The sequence below is a fragment of the Triticum aestivum genome, chromosome 2B, assembly GCF_018294505.1.
Source record: "Triticum aestivum cultivar Chinese Spring chromosome 2B, IWGSC CS RefSeq v2.1, whole genome shotgun sequence".
NCBI lineage: Eukaryota > Viridiplantae > Streptophyta > Magnoliopsida > Poales > Poaceae > Triticum > Triticum aestivum.
Genome location: NC_057798.1, coordinates 527743163 through 527761013, shown reverse-complemented (window position 1 = coordinate 527761013; position 17851 = coordinate 527743163).

The following is a 17851-nucleotide window of genomic DNA, read 5'->3' as shown; positions in this document are numbered from 1 at the left end:
ACTCATGGTTCCAATAACCTTTCGCTTCATCATTCCTTCAACTTGATGTCATCGCCAATCAATTACATCTTCATGAGATCTCTCAACAAATGTGTCGTGATCATCATCAGCATTCTAAGCTCTTCCAAGATATCTATCGAATTCTTGATGAGAAATACCACCCTTTGCTCTCGAATTTGTGTTATCATCGACCACTTTATTGCCTTTCGTTCAACACAAACTTGTTCATGTTTTGTGTTGTACCTTGATTTCCTTGCTATCTGGCTTAGGTTATGTTCTACCTTGTAGTATTATTGTCTTCTGTATCCAGAATGTTGTGAGGATTGCTCCACCTCTTAAGAATTATTGGTATAGTGATACTTCTCGCCATCTACATTCATCTCTTGGTCCCCGTGTTGTTTCTAACCGGAAAACCGACAATTGAACTATGATGTGCAAATTCAAAACTTCTAGCAACCCTATTTTTTTGAAGTTATTGGTCGATATTTCATTCTTATACCGTTGGTCATCGAATCACCATTCTAACATTGACCATGCTACCTAAGCCCATATTTCGGGTGCACCTTTCAACCAATGTTTATTTGTGTATGTTTTCCTCGAGCATACCTCATTATATCACTTGATCTGACAAATGTTATCTCCTTGTTCTCATAATTGTGGAAACCCATCTTTTTGGAAATCTCAATGAATGGTCACTGAGTCCATCAGCCACCTCCTCATCCTCTCCTTGGTTTAATGATGAACTCTTGTTTTGGAACTCGCTTCCATAGTTCTTTTCACGAGAATCTTACAATGTCATCTCGTCAATCGGTGTTGCACCTTTTCTTCTCAGGCATCCTGAGTCTGAGTTATCCTGACACCAATCAGATCTGGATCTCGGTCAGATATGATGGCTGGAACATATTTCCAAGAGTTATAACATTGGTATTTATATGACCCGGTAAGGTGGTGTCATGCCTAGCACACCTGGCCAGAGGACCTATTGTTATAGTTTCCTTGTTAGCAAGGCTATCCATTCTTCCATGAGGAAATTGTAAGACTTATTCTATAAGTTGTTCCTGATGGATCCTTTGTGAATCGAAAGTCTGACCTTTGCTTGAAGACCATGTCAATGCTATCTTGAAGCGTGTCTGTGGTACTCCGAATTTCAATAAGAACATTTGAAGCACAATGCTAAACTTTCTTTATCAATTGTCCAAACACCGTTGTATGGGTAATGGCATGAAATTTCTCTCCCCTTACCTAAAGAGTTTTCTACATTATATCCTGTCATGGATATCATGCTCTGCTTGTCCTTGGGAAGGATATACCCTTGAAATATGTGTTTAAACACATTTTCCTTTGCATTGTTCTACTTAAACCTGATAATCATATTTTCCTTTCCATTGTTTGGTATAACCTTTCTTGTGATCTATACGATCTAAGCAGTAATATTCTCCTGCTTTTGTAAACACCTCAGTGTACAATTCTGTCAGAGAGACCCTGTTACTTTTGATTGATGACATTCCGGTAACCACCGATGGACGAGAACTTTGCCTACTGGTGTGCCTCATTCAACGAGCAGGAAAATGGTTCTCTTCGTCCCTCGCCCTTGGTACCGATGTTGTTGCCGACATGACCGACAGACTATCCTCTGACATGCCTTGCTTACATGATCGTGCAAGATGTCACCGCCCTTCCTACTTTTAACCCACATGGTGGGCCCATAACCCACAGTTCCACAGGATCGAAACCTGACTCTCATGTACCACCCCCATGTTCCCAAAGTTGTTCCTCGCTCGTGACCTCGTAAGTAATTCACGAGCCACCTCCCGAGAGATCATCAATTCTGGTATCAGACACAATACTTATTCCCATTGATCTCAACCCCTTTCACGCCCTGTTGCAGGCATCAAACGATTGCCTGCCCACTCAAAACTTCCCATGATACCCCCTTATTTTGCTCTCGATATTTTCTTATGTTTCAACTCAAGAGTTACTTTCTTCCACCTTCCCCGATGTTATCGACCAGATAGTCAACCTTGCGGAGGTCCGTTCTCCCGGGATACCCCCCCTTATTCTTTCTTAAGTACGATGGAGTTCTCGAAGAAAGGATGACAACTTCATCATGATGCATTGGAATAAAGAATTGAAGACATCAATAAAAGGGATTAACTTCTTCGAGAAGATTCGTTAGAATATCATAAACAGAACTTTCCCCCTTACTCCCCTCTTAAATCTCGGGACGAGATTTCTTGTACTAGAGGAGAATTGTGACGCCCGGATAATTAAGCTACAGTAACCTTCTACTAAGGATTAGTTGAAAACGATTCAAATTCAAATTTGAGTTAATGGCAAACATCAAAAGTTTTCAAACGTTTAAACTAAAATGTTCGGTTTGCCGAAAATAATCCATAAATTATTTTGGTGAAGTAACCACACTTTTACAAAATGTTTAAATATTTTGAAATAAATAAAACAGTAGCAGAAACAGATAATTAAATGCCTTTTTCAATTATTAAAATATTAAGCTAATTTATTTAATTGCCCGAACTAATGGGGCACTGACATATTTGTGAAACTAAATTAGGAACTAGTTTTTTATTTTAACTAAACTATAGCAATGTGAAACTAAAATAATATAGAAAAGAATAAATAAAACAAAATAAAATAAAACAACGAGTAGAAACCCCCTGGGCCACTTGGCCCAAATGGCCGAAATTTCCAGGCCGACCCACCTAACCCCCCCCCCCCTCGTTCCTCTTCCTTTGTTCACCCCACCCCTGTGGACATAGAGCGGCCGTCCACGGCACCGATGGCGACGGGGCGGCCATCCGGTGCACCGCGGCGCGTACTAGGTCGACGACAACCCCTCCTAGACGCCCCGAAACCCTAGAGCCCTCCTGCCTTCCCCCCCTCGCTTTCTCCCTTGTCAGATCCGCCACACCGAACCACCCGTCGCCATGGCGAAGCTCGCCGGTGTGGCTACCCTCCTCCCCAGCTCCTGGTTTCGGTCCCTCTGCTCCGCCGTCATCCTCTACGTTGTGTGAGGCCGCCCGTGGGAACTAGCCCCCCCTGCATCGAGCCCTGCATCATCTATGTCATCCTCGGCCCCGTCAATCGTCGCCATCGATTCCGACAAGGCCGAGCCATCCCCGAGGCCGCTGAGCTGCTCTAAGCATCCACTGTGAGCTCCCACTCGAAACCCCTCTTTGCCCCGTTCGATTTGGTGCCCGTGGCCACCGACGCCATCGGAGCTGAAGCTCCTCGCTGCCGGGCATGTCGCAACCGTGGCCACAGCCACTACCTCTCGCGTCCGAGCACGGCGTTGTGCTCCTCGCCTTCCCCGTCTTCCAACGCGACCCCTACCTCCTCTCCCTGTGCCCTACATCGCCGATGGCCAAGCGCGCCCGAAGCCGCCGTTGCTCCATCTCGTCGCTGGCATCGAACCCGGCCATCTCGCGGCCAGCCAACACCACCGCTGGATGCACGCGAACCTCACGAAGCCGTAGGTGCAAACCGCGTTCGAAACGAGCCACCATAGACGAATTCCGACACCTCCCGTGCGCGCCGCCGTCGTTGTGGTTGCCGGCAATTAGCTGCCAGCGTGCTGACGTGGCACCACTAGCCCAGCCACTAACCCCTCTCTCTGTGCCGCTGACCGCTGGGCCCCACGCGCTAAGTAATTATTTGTTAAGTAAACTACCTAATTAGCTAACCTAAATAGCCACTGACAGTCACCCCCATGCCCTTAATTAACCATCCTTTTTATTAACCCATAGATTAAGACCACTATCACTGACAGGTGGGGCCCTGTCACTGTTCCAGTGGATAGGGCCGGCCTAGTCACCCTGTTGAGTCAGCAGCTTGGCCCACCAGTCAGCCTCTGCTGACTGGGCAGTTGACCCAGTCAACTGGGCCCACTGTCAACCACGTTCGCACCTCTCTGAGTACACTCTCTGTGTACCCATAGCACTTTATTCTTTTATTTCGAAATAATATTAATTTCAGAAAATTTAGAAAATGATTTAAAACTTTAAAAATTAATATACATAAACCGTAGCTCAGATGGAAAAACTTTGTACATGATAATTGCTCAAAACGATGAGACAAATACAGATACACTCTCCGTTCGTCCGCCACACATCCCTAGCGTAGCAAACACGCAACTTTCCACCTCCGGTTCATCTGTCCAAAAACACGAAACACCGGGGATACTTTCCCGGATATCCCCCCGCCTTCGCCGGTATCACCTATTCCTGCGTTAGGTCACCCCTAGAACAATGTATTGCCGCGTCTTGCTTTGTGTTACATTTGATTGCTTTGTTATTTATAGTGTTGCCCCTCCGTTACTCCTTTCCGGTAGGCTCCGAGACCGTTGTCGATACCCCTGTGATCGACTACATCGACGACGAACCCTTCTTCTTGCCAGAGCAACCAGGCAAGCCCCCCCCCCTTGATCACCAGATATCCCCTATTCTTCTCTCTACTGCTTGCATTAGAGTAGTGTAGCATGTTACTACTTTCGGTTAATCCTATTCTGCTGCATAGCCTGACATTGTTGCTACAATTGTTGATACCTTTACCTGCTATCCTAATGCTTAGTATAGGATGCTAGTGTTCCATCAGTGGCCCTACACTCTTGTCTGTCTGCCATGCTATACTACTGGGCCGTGATCACTTCGGGAGGTGATCACGGGCATATGCTATACACTTTATACTGTTACATTACTTATGATACTGTTGGAGATGGGGGCTGAAGGGACAGGTGGCTCCATCCCGGTAGAGGTGGGCCTGGGTTCCCGAAGGCCCCCGACTGTTACTTTGTGGCGGGGCGACAGGGCAGGTTGAGACCACCTAGGAGAGAGGTGGGCCTGGCCCTGGTCAGTGTCCGTGGTTACTTCATAATAACACGCTTAACGAGATCTTGGTATTTGATCTGAGTCTGGCCACTGGACTATACGCACTAACCAACTACGCAGGAACAGTTATGGGCACTTGATGTTGTGGTATCAGCCGAAGCCTTCTTGACATCAGCGACTGAGCGACGCGCGCTGGATTGAACTGGAACGCCTGCTCTTGTATTAGGGAGGCTAGGTCTGCTTCCGGCCGCCCTCGCAACATGCAGGCGTGCAATGGGCGATGGGCCCAGACCCTTGCGCCTTAGGATTTAGACCGACGTGCTGACCTCTCTGTTGTGCCTAGGTGGGGCTGCTACGTGTTGATCTTCCGAGGCCGGGCATGACCCAGGAAAGTGTGTCCGGCCAGAGGGATCGAGCGTGTTGGGTTATGTGGTGCACCCCTGCAGGGAAGTTTATCTATTCGAATAGCCGTGTCCCTCGGTAAAAGGATGACACGGAGTTGTACCTTGACCTTATGACAACTAGAACTGGATACTTAATAAAACACACCCAGACAAGTTCCAGAGACATCCCGGTGATCGCTTTCCCACAGGGCGACGAGGGGAGGATCACCGGGTAGGATTATGCTATGCGATGCTACTTGGAGGACTTCAATCTACTCTCTTCTACATGCTGCAAGACGGAGGCTGCTAGAAGCATAGTCTTCGATAGGACTAGCTATCCCCTTCTTATTCTGGCATTCTGCAGTTCAGTCCACTGATATTGCCTCCTTACACATATACCCATGCATATGTAGTGTAGCTCTTGCTTGCGAGTACTTTGGATGAGTACTCACGGTTGCTTTTCTCCCCCTTTTCCCCCCTTTCCTTTCTACCTGGTTGTCGCAACCAGATGTTGGAGCCCAGGATCCAGACGCCACCGTCGACGACGACTCCTACTACGCCGGAGGTGCCTACTACTACGTGCAGGTCGCTGACAACGACCAGGAGTAGTTTAGGAGGATCCCAGGCAGGAGGCATGCGCCTCTTTTGATATGTATCCCAGTTTGTGCTAGCCTTCTTAAGGCAAACTTGTTTAACTTATGTCTATACTCAGATATTGTTGCTTCCGCTGACTCATTTATCTTCGAGCACTTGTATTCGAGCCCTCGAGCCCCCTGGCTTGTAATATGATGCTTGTATGGCTTATTTTATTTTTAGAGTTGTGTTGTGATATTTTCCCGTGAGTCCCTGATCTTGTTCATACACATTTGCGTGCATGATTAGTGTACGATTGAATCGGGGGCATCACACCCTGGCAGCGCTTTCTTTAAAGCCATTAAGCTAGGCATTTAGTGCTCCAGTAATGGATCCACCCGGATCCCAAGGTATATCAAAGCCAATTTTAATTAACAATGATTTGTAATTTAGTAGTGAGCACAAAGTAACATATATCAAGCAATGACGAAGTCTAACTCTCTTCCTATGCATCGGCATGTCATAAAAGAACAATTCATGCACACATAGTAAAGGCCAATGCATAGTATAGGCAGTCTCTTGCAATTTTATCGTGTTGGAAACATAGAGAGGTGGAGATATAGTTCCTCTCTCATAATAATTGCAAGTAGGAGCAGCAAGCACATGCATATTATATCTATCAAAATCATCATGTGTAGTAGTAAAATGCAACCCATCAATATAATCCTTAGTAAGAGCAAACTTCTCTGATATAGTGTAGTAGGGAGAATTCAAAAAGAAAATAGGACTATCATGCGTGGGTGCAATAGCAACAATTTCATGTTTAACATAAGGAACTATAGCAAGTTCATCTCCATAAGCATAATTCATATTGGCATCTTGGCCACAAGCATAGCAAACATCATCAAAAGGGGATATTTCAAGAGAATCAACGGGATCATAACAATCATCATAGCAATCATCATAGTAATCATCATAGCAATCATCCTTCGGTAAGCATGAAGGGACATTAAACAATGTATGAGCTGAAGAGTTACTCTCATTAGAAGGTGGGCACGGGTAGCTAATCCGCTCTTCCTCCTTTTGTTCTTCGCTCTCCTCATTATCTTTTTCATCCAATGAGCTCACAGTTTCATCAATTTCTTCTTCCATAGCTTCCTGCAAAATATTAGTCTCTTCTTGAATAGCGGAGAATTTCTCAATATATAGTTTAACATAGGCATTAGAAGCATAATTATCATAACAATATTTAAATATGGCAAAATTTTCAGATTTGTAGAGAGTAACATCATACTTTTCAATCAAAGAAGCAATTTCATAAGCACCCTTAAAAGCAACAAATTCTTCAATTTGTTGAACATCATAGTAATTATAAACACCCTTAGCATACGAAGATACGATTCCATTATCAATAAACTCACATTGGTAGGGAAGGTGTTTATTAGGGTTTTTAGAACAACAAGTAACATCATATATTTCACATAAAGTCCAAGCATAACATTGCAAACGATGAATTTGATCCAGTAAAAGTTTCCCTTTTTCAGATATACAGTGTCGCACATAACAAGCATGCTCATCTAAAGATTTGCCCTCAACTAAGCTAGTTGGGGTTTCAGCACGAGCACAAAGGGATCGAAGATGATCCAAGTAAAAAGCTTTAGGAGTGTGATAGATTTTGAGTGGTTCTTCAACCATTGGTTCAATAGGTACAACTAATTTTTTGGTATTTTACGTTTCCTACCCATAACTAAAGATAGAAAGCAACTAAGAACATCAAATAAAAATTACTTAGTGATAAAGCAAACAAGCACACACGAGAATATTCACCACACGCCATGACTCCCCTGCAACGGCGCCAGAAAAAGGTCTTGATAACCCACAAGTATACAGGATCAATGTAGCCTCTTTCAATAAGTAAGAGTGTCGAACCCAACAAGGAGCTAAAGGTAGAACAAATATTCTCTCAAGTCCTATCTGCCACTGATACGACTCTACGCACGCTTAGTGTTCGCTTTACCTAGAACAAGTATGAAACTAGAAGTACTTTGTAGGTGTGATAGGATAGGTTTGCAAGAATATAAAGAACGCATAAATAAAAAGTAGGGGCTGTTTAGATAAAGATGCAATAAAGTAAATATAGCGAGTGTGGAAAAGTGGTGGTAGGAGTTGTGAAATTGTCCCTAAGCAATTGACTATTTACTAGACCGATAATCACTATTGCAATTCTATTTGAGGGAGAGGCATAAGCTAACATACTTTCTCTTCTTGGATCATATGCACTTATCATTGGAACTCTAGCAAGCATCCGCAACTACTAAAGATCATTAAGGTAAAACCCAACCATAGCATTAAAGTATAAAGTCCCCTTTATCCCATACGCAAACAACCTACTTACTCGGGTCTGTGCTTCTGTCACTCATGCCACCCACCATAAGAAAATCATGAACATATTGCAAACCCTACAGCGGGAATCCCTCATGCTTGCGCGACACGGAGGGCACAATAGGACAGCACCAATAATAAAACATGCAATTCAAACCAATCATAGCAATTCATCAATCACCGGTAGGACAACGAAAATCTACTCAGAGATCATAGGATGGCAACACATCATCAGATAATAATATGAAACATAAAGCACGATGTTCAAGTAGAGAGTATAGAGGGTTGCGGGAGAGTGGACCGCTGAATATAGATGGGGGAAGGTGATGGAGATGTTGGTGAAGATGATGGCGGTGTTGGTGAAGATCGCGGTGATGATGATGGCCCCCGGCGGCGTTTCGGTGCCACCGGAAGCAAGGGGGAGAGAGCCCCGCTTCTTCTTCTTCTTTCTTGACCTTCTACCTAAATGGGAGAAGGGTTTCCCCTCTGGTCCTTGGCTCCCATGGCGTGGGAGGGGCGAGAGCCCCTCCGAGATTGGATATGTCTCTCTGTCTCTCTCTCTCTGTTTCTGCGCACTCAGATTCTGCCCCTTCACCATTTTTTTTATATCCGGAGATCCGTAACTCCGATTGGGGTGAATCTTTCGCCCAGATCTTTCTCATAAAATTAGCTTTCTTGCGGCAAAAGAAGAGCGTCAACCGCCTTACGAGGTGCCCAAGAGAGTCCAGGGTGCGCCTGCCTCCCTGGGGCGCGTCCCCTGTCTCATGGCCCCCTCGGGCACCGTCTCGCGTTGATTCTTCCTCCCAAAAATCACAAATATTCCAAATTCACCTAAACTCAACATCACCGCTCCTTTCTTGACCGCATGTCTGAAACTTGAAGGAATTTCATCGTTGCTTGTAGTCATCCCGAGTCAAATTCGCAGTTGTCTTACCACATGTGTAACCACCAGAGCCCTGGCCCGTTTCCATGTCCCGTGCGTACCGCACGCCTCGCCGCTATTACCGCATCGAGCCTCTGCTGTCCTGGTCGAGTCTCAAGGGTCGCAGACCCACACCACTCAACCTCCACTGCAGAGTACCACCCATCACCGACCGATGACGAGTTTCACGCTTCCATCAGACCATTGGGCTCCGGTCCGAACTACGTGTCACTCGCTTCCCCAACTGAAATAGGCTTTAAATCTCTGGATCCTTACACTGTAGCCCCTCAATCCAGCTCCACCTTCAACATGACTCCATGGTAGATGATTAGTCCACCGCTGCGCCTCATCGAATTCAAGCTCCGTGTATACACCACCTTGAATCAATCCCGCGCCATAGTCTTGTCGAAGCCGCACAAGCCTCGGGCATGTGCACCATGTGTTTCCACGCCCAGAAGTCGGTGACCATCAGCATCACGCCCCTATGTCGTCATCGCCGATTCCACCATCATCTTCTGTACCAACCGACATCCCAGTCGATCTGTCAGACAGTCCAGTCCAACCCAGCCGAAATTAACCGACTGCAATCATGCTCCACCTTGCGTCGTGTCCACCCGCACATCTCCGTGCATTGATTGACGCCCTGTGTTTGCGTGATCCTCGTGACGCGCTTGTCCGCGCGCCTCTATAACATGTCCACGTGGTCCAAGCATTCACAACAAATCGACTCCAAAAAAGGATTCCATGCAACCTGCACAATTTTCCTTGTCTCTATTTGTTTTTTTAGCTTCTCCATGCACCCTGTACATACACGTGACCATGGCAAGTCCCTTTTTTGTCTCAAAACAAATCCCTAGTCCGCTCGTATCAAGCATCTCCGGCCATCACGCATAGGTTTTGCCTTTGTCCCAGACTACCACAGTGCTAGCTGCTGCCCTGCCTCGGTCATCCAATCCACCACGACTGCACAAGGGACTAGCCCTCCAAGAACGGACCACCAGCCCCACTTGGGCCAGCCTGCCACGTCCTAGGTCGTTGCCCACGAGCATCCTTGGCCACACGCGATCGAACTCGCCTGACTCGGACAGGCCAAGGACTCCCTGCTGTTGCACAATTTCGTCGAGATCCGCCCAGAACCTGCTGCCATCGACATCGCCAGATCAAACAGCTTCCGCACGAACGATTCCTCTTGACTGCTATTCCAATAAACGCCAACACGTCGGATCGGCCCTCGTCCACACATGTCACTCTACGGCGACATCTTTCATATGAACAATGTTGATCCACGACTAAGCGCTTTTCCTCCTCTAGATCAACAATCCAAAACCTCTGACAACCTAGCTCATGATACCACTTGTTAGAATAAAATCCGAGGCATACCGTTGATCATCCGACGACCAAGCAATCACACGAGCATGACACCGAGATTTGTTAACGAGGTTCACCGATATGGCTACATCCCCGGGGACTGACTACGGGCGCTCCTCCCCGTGACACCATCACAATACCGCACACCGGCCACCCGGGCGCCGGCACACGCCACCGGCTCCCCCTTGCGCGCCTGTGCTATTATGTTGGCATAGGTTACATCATGTGTCTACCCCTGCTATATATGAGAGGCCTAGGATACAAGTGTCCTACTAGAACACGACTCCACATCCTATGTTAACATAATACAACTTATAGTCCAACTGTAACCTACCTTGTACACAATATTCGACACAACTCCAACAGAACACCTGGATGTCCACGTACAGGTACACCATCCTCTCGTACTGCACGAACTACACATGGACATTCAGGACACCAGAATCAATCAACATTAGTCGATCCAAGATGGAAGAAGAGAGCTAGAGGTTAGTCAGTAGGTATATATTGTACCTCCCAGATGCGGAGCTTGGAGTAGTTGATGACGTAGTATGCCATGGTGAATTGGGTCTGGCTCTCCGGCGGGTAGTCGCCCGAGCCGGCAAGGAAGGTCACATACGCCGCCCTCTTCAGCGCGTCCTCCACGACCCGCTTGAGCATGGGAGCTATTGCTCGCTCGATTTCTCTCTTTGCTTCAAAGGATGGATGAGATGGGCTTGTTGTTTGTTGTGGACTTGTGCGAGTTTGTGTTTGAGCTTGATGGTGGTGCCTGCTGGGCTTTATATAGGCGCCATCCGCGACCAAATGGAAAGCGTAAAAAAAGTGTCAACTTCTGAGATGGACATTCCTACTATATTCTCGACCCTTTCATTTCGTTTCCTTTTACTCTTGTGCGGATTTTTCTCGATTAGATAGAAGACCGCCATGGCCCCCATTTTCATTACAAAAATCTCCCTTGATTTGTGGCGCCTGCGTGGACCAACCAGACCAGATCCCAACCAACATTTCTGTCCCAGGAGGATTGGTAAATTTGAATATCTTCCCTCTGTGGGAGCGGCAGGTGGTATGCTTGTTGCATGGAATGAGCATATCTTTGGGGGGCAGGTTATTCACATCAACAATTATGCTCTCTCTATCCAATTCACCTCTAAGCACAATGGGGAACAATGGATTCTCACCAATGTATATGGGACATGTGAATCACAAGAGAGACTGCTTTCCATTGACTGGTTTAAAAACTTTCACATTTCAGAAGATAGGAGTTGGATTATTTTGGGGGATTTTAACTATATCAAATATCCTCATAACAGGAATAGAGGGGAAGGTTGCATTGAGGACATGCTCACATTTAATGAGGCCATAAATCACCAAGATCTGATTGAAGTCCCCCTTAAGGGCAGGAACTATACTTCGAGTAACATGTAAGATGCTCCACTGTTGGAAAAGTTGGACTGGTGTTTTACCTCAGAATCATGGACATTACAATATCCTGCCACATTTGCTTACCCATTGGCCAAGACTACCTCTGATCATGTGCCCATCAACATTAAAATTGGCTCCTCTATCCCTAGATCCAACATCTTTAGATTTGAAAATTTCTGGATCAAACATCCCCAGTTTAAAGAGGTGGTCAAATCTATCTGGTCACAAGATGTGAATGAAGTGGATAGTGCTAAAATTATTGCAGCCAAATTCAAGAGATTAAGAAAAGGGCTTAAGATTTGGGCCAGACAACTCTCAGACCTGAAGAGTACTATTGTAGACACTAATTTCCTTATACTCTGCTATGATCGTTTTGAAGAATTCAGACCACTTACCACAGATGAAACAAATGGGAGAAAAATCCTTAAGGATCATATTGCTCAGCTACTGGATCATCAGAGAATTTATTGGAAGCAGAGAGTTACCATTAGGCAAATTCAGATGGGGGAGGCAAATACTAAATATTTTCAAGCCAAGGCCACTATTAAACACAGAAATAATTGTATTGCTATGCTCATGGATGAATCTGATAATGAATTTCATGATCACCAGGCCAAGGCTGCCATCCTGTTCAGGGCTTTCAGAGATAGATTGGGAACAAAAGTACCTTCTGAAAATCCCCTCAATCTTCATGAGCTACTGCATCCTTCAGTTGATCTAGCAGAGCTAGAAATCCCATTCACCAACAAGGAGATTGATGAGGTGGTCAATCATTTGCCATCAGACAAGTCACCTGGGCCAGATGGTTTTAATGCTGCTTTCCTTCAGTCATGTTGGGATATTGTGGCTGTGGATTTTTACAAACTCATTCATGATTTCTACCATGGCAATGTCAATATACAAAGCATCAATTACTCCTTTATCACTCTCATCCCAAAAATTGATGCTGCAGCTAGACCATCTGATTTTAGACCCATCTCTTTGCTCAACTGCACACTCAAGATCATTACCAAGTTGCTGGCAAATAGACTGCAGAAAGTTATCCTAAAATTGGTCCGCACCAATCAGTATGGTTTCTTAAACAATAGATGCATACAGGATTGCCTTGCATGGTCTTATGAATATATCCACCAATGCTTCCATAGTAAAAAAGAACTGGTCCTTTTGAAGCTTGACTTTGAGAAGGCATTTGACATGCTTAATCATGAGACCATCATTCAGATCATGAGAGCTAAGGGTTTTGGTCCAAGGTGGATTCACTGGATACAAATGATCTATGGGTCTGGGTTTTCTTCTGTTCTTCTCAATGGAGTTCCAGGTAAACAGTTTCTCTGTAAGAAGGGTGTTAGACAAGGTGATCCACTATCACCCCTCATCTTTGTGATTGCTGCTGATCTTCTTCAATCCATGATGAATGAAGCCATGCAGAACAATTTAATACAATCTCCATTGATGCATCATTCATGACCTGACTACCCTATAATTCAGTATGCTGATGACACTATCTTGGTGGCCAATGCTGATAGTAGGCAGCTGGAACATATCAAAAATCTTCCGCTCCATTATGCTGCATACACTGGGCTCAAAGTGAACTACTCAAAGTCAACTCTCATTGCTATCAACACCCTCAGGGACAAGATGGACACACTTTCGTAGTTATTGGGCTGTCAAATTGGAACTTTGCCACACAAATATCTGGGTCTTCCTTTGTGTCATTCTAAGCCCAAGATTGTGGATTTTATCCCTATGTTACAAAGGATTGAATCCAGGCTATTGAGCTGCTCTACCTTGCTATCAACTGGTGACAAATTGACCCTCATCAAATCTGTCTTCACCAGTATGCCCACTTTTTTCATGTGTACACTTTGGATCCCTAAAACAGTGGTCAAGCAGATCAATTCTTATCTCATGAACTGTTTTTGGAGAAAATTTGGTACCCAGGATAGAGGAATGGTTATGGTTTCTTGGGATAAAGTTTGTCAGCCCAAATCTCATGGTAGCCTGGGAGTCCTTGATTTATATAAGCATAACAGGCTCTGCTCATGAAATTCTTGCACAAATTCTTCAACAAAGATGACAAACCTTGGGTCAGGATTATATGGGAAACTTATTATCAAGATGGTCTGCCAAGTAACAAATTGGTGGGCTCATTCTGGTGGAAAGGCATTCTGCAGACATTGCCTGAATACAAGAAGCATTCTAGATGTATTCCAGGAAAGGGGGAGACTATTCTGTTGTGGCATGACAATTGGTCGGACCTACCACTTCATCAAAATATGCCTGAGCTCTATTCTTTTGCCATCAACAAAGATATCACACTAAACCAGATACATGAGCTACATGCACTGGAGAACTGCTTCCACCGACCTCTCTCACAACAGGCGTTTAATCAATTCTACATCCTTCAAGATCAACTGCATGGTCTGACTCTCACTGATGACTCTGATAAGTGGACATACACTTGGGCCTCACCAAACTACTCTGCAATGAAGATGTACAAAAATCTATTTGACAAGAATGGGGCTCACTTCATCTTCAGGCAGCTATGGAAATTGAATTGCAGACTAAGACACAAGATTTTCCTCCGGATGCTACTCTATGACAGAGTTAGTACGAGGAACCTGCTACACAGAAAAAACATGTATCTGCCAGACTACAACTGCGCTCTTTGCTTGGACAGGACACAAGAACCTGTTCTGGGACTGCCACTTTGCATTTAACTGCTGGAACTGTATCCTCCCAAACAGACAGAGGGGGATTTCGACCTACGATGAGATTGGAATGATGATTACGCTTCTTCCCCAGGATTTGGCTATGGAGATCATTATCATGGGCTGCTGGGCCATCTGGATGGTCAGGAATGATAAGATTTTCAGATCTTCTCCTCCTAGTTTGAACTCCTGGAAATTCTATGTTCAGGAAGGCATGCAACACATCAAACTCAGATCGAAGGAGGCCAAGGCCGCAAAGATAGACCAGTGGCACAGACTCTGTAATTCTTTTTATTATGATACCTAGAACTGGCATTGGGTGATTTGTTGATTCTTGTACTTTGTACTTTATTTATAGTTTATATGAAAATACCGTAGAACAATTGTTCTACGGTCACAGGGTCAAAAAAAAAACATTTTGTATGAACTAAACTGGAAGCCATTGATCATGGCCGGTGCAGCAGTTGTTGTCACCGTTTTTTTCGGATAACGTACGTGGTATGGCCGGTTAGTTAATTACTCTCCTATGCCGTGAAAACAACACGGCTGGCAACAGAGAGACGTACGCGTTTTTCACCGCCGACGTGAGGTCACTCTCCGTCTAGTTAGTAACTAGCGAAAGGGCCCGTGCGTTGCAACGGGAGAAAAACAAATCATAATCTCAAAGGCCATGACAACATTTTGCTGCATCAATGATAACATTTTGATGAACAATTTCGTTCAATTTCATTAACATTTTTAAGTACATGAGTTTTTTTTAAAAATCATCAGGAATATTTTTTATTGTGCAAACATTTTTTTGAAATTGTGAACATTTTTTGAATATGCGAATATTATTTTCAAAAATTACACACATTTTTTAATCCACAATCATTTTATGATTTATTGAACATTTTATTTGGAAAATTCTCTTTTTTATTTTAAAATTCTTTTTGAAGTACGAAATTATTTAAAGGAGAAAAAAATGAAAATGGAAATGAAAAACTAAAAATAAAAAACGAAATTTTAAAACAGGCCGTCCGCATATGGGCCGGGCCAAACAGGCATGTTGCGTCCTCTCCCAGCGTGATCCATGGGCCGGCCCAGGCGGGGAATTCCCCTGTGTGAAACGTTTGTCAATTATAGGTGGCATCGATGGGTAATATTTTGCAACTTAGGGGGCGATTTATGCGACGTGCCGTCAGAAATACTGATGACTTTATTATTAGGTATAGTAAATTGCCCTTGTGTTTCCACGGGTATAAATATTCTAGTGGTCCAACTTCAGTCATGTAAAACATACATCTTTATGATCCTCATGCACATTAAGCAACATTTGTTTTTTATTTCTACCGATCTTTTATGTCGTCGTCCTCCCCCTCCCGCTCTTCATCCACCACTGTCTCCCCGCTCTAAGCTCACTACCACTGTTAGTGCCGCACCTGGCTCAAAATCATCAAACCTTCCATATTCACACTATAAATTTTGAGGGATTATTTTGCCATTTTTTTCTCCTTTCAGAATCGTCAAACAATAATATCAACATAGAAGTATTTAGCGTAAAACATTCCACCTATGAAAGTGATGTTCTGATCCCGAGCTCATGTGAGCTAGGGTGAATAGTAAAACCAAAGAAATCTATTTTTGTAGTAAGTATTTATTAATGTTTTCATTGCTTGCAAAGTTTTAATGCAGGATGACATTTGTATAAAACATAGCAAAAAAAATCGATGCTCCAGAATGCTTTTGAAAATGACATTTTGGAGCATTGATTCTGGCTTTTTTTGCCATGTCTACCACAAATGTCATCCGAAGATTAAACTTTGCAAGCAGTCAAAACATTTGTCAATGTTTGGCAAAAAAAAAATCAGCATTTCTGAATTGATCTTCCATTTTTTTACTGTTCATCCGAGCTCGCACAAGCTCAAGGATCAGAACAGACATGTCCATGTCCACTCCCCCTTTTCCCCTTCTACTGAATCAATATTGTATCATCTGGTGAAAGAGAAATTGGCGTAGTGCGCATGAAATATGTGGAGAAAGTTACGGTCGGACACTACAGAGGTAGAGCAACATGACAAAGAAAAGATCATGCTTCTCATCTTCAGACTTCTATCTTTCCCACCTCAAAAGGAGCAAGGTTCCCGTTTCTATTTGATGCAAAACAATATATTATCTTCTCAGCCGACATACAATTAGTCTATTTTACAGTCAGCGTGCTGTAATAATTTGGTAATCTTAGAAGAAGCTTTGTACACCCTTCTCTTCTCTATTGCAAACCACAATACCCCATCATCTACATGCCTTTCGATTATTTAGTTGGTGTTGTGCATGTGACAGATCAGGTCGACCAAATGGGGGTTACAAAATGAGGAAATGAGGATTCAGTACCTACTGTAATCTTCAGTCCACTAAAAATAGAGAATAAAACGTATGCACTTCAGAGTTCAGGAAGCGGATATAAATTATCCAGGTTATGAAAAACATGACCTCCTGAAGACAGCTCTAAAGCTGAACCTACAATAAAAGAACTTGTACAGACATCTGGCCCTCTTTATTAGAGAGAAAAGGTTTGCTTACTCTCTGCTAGCCAACAGATGTAAGCATGACAATGTAAACACCACCGGGAACCATTTTAGACTCCTCAATGAACTGCTAGTTCAGAATCTACAGGAGCAAATAAGTCAAGGAACCATGTCGAGTGTTTCAGCTGTAATTTAGCAAATAATATATGGTCTTATATGTAATGCAAGCATGAAAGAATGGTAATAAAGGTGGCTCTGAGATAATTCACTTCCCTTTTCATCGCATCAAGAACCATGTGAATCAACGAGAAGATTAGGTAGAGATTAAAGTTAGAAATTGGGAAAAAAGTAATAATAGTTTAAGGATGACCAAAAAACAAAAAAATGATTTTTTTCACTCCTTATAGAAAGAAAAAAAACTGTTAGTCTTAGAAACCTGAAATTATATATTTATAACCAAAGAACGAAAAAAATTAAACTAATTCAGAGACTTTCATGATCCTAGAATATACACCATGCAGATATACATAACCGTGGCACCACTAATTCGAAGCCACGACAAAGTGGGGGGCATCATGCATCCCTTCTTGACATAGATATATAATCTAGCACATATGATAGATTCATAAAATTGCAACGCAATTTGAACAATTTGTATGTATCACTCGAATTTAATCTCTGGATTTACATGCCAAATCGCCGAACAAACTATGTGCACCTCCAAATCGGCACAAACAATTGGGTA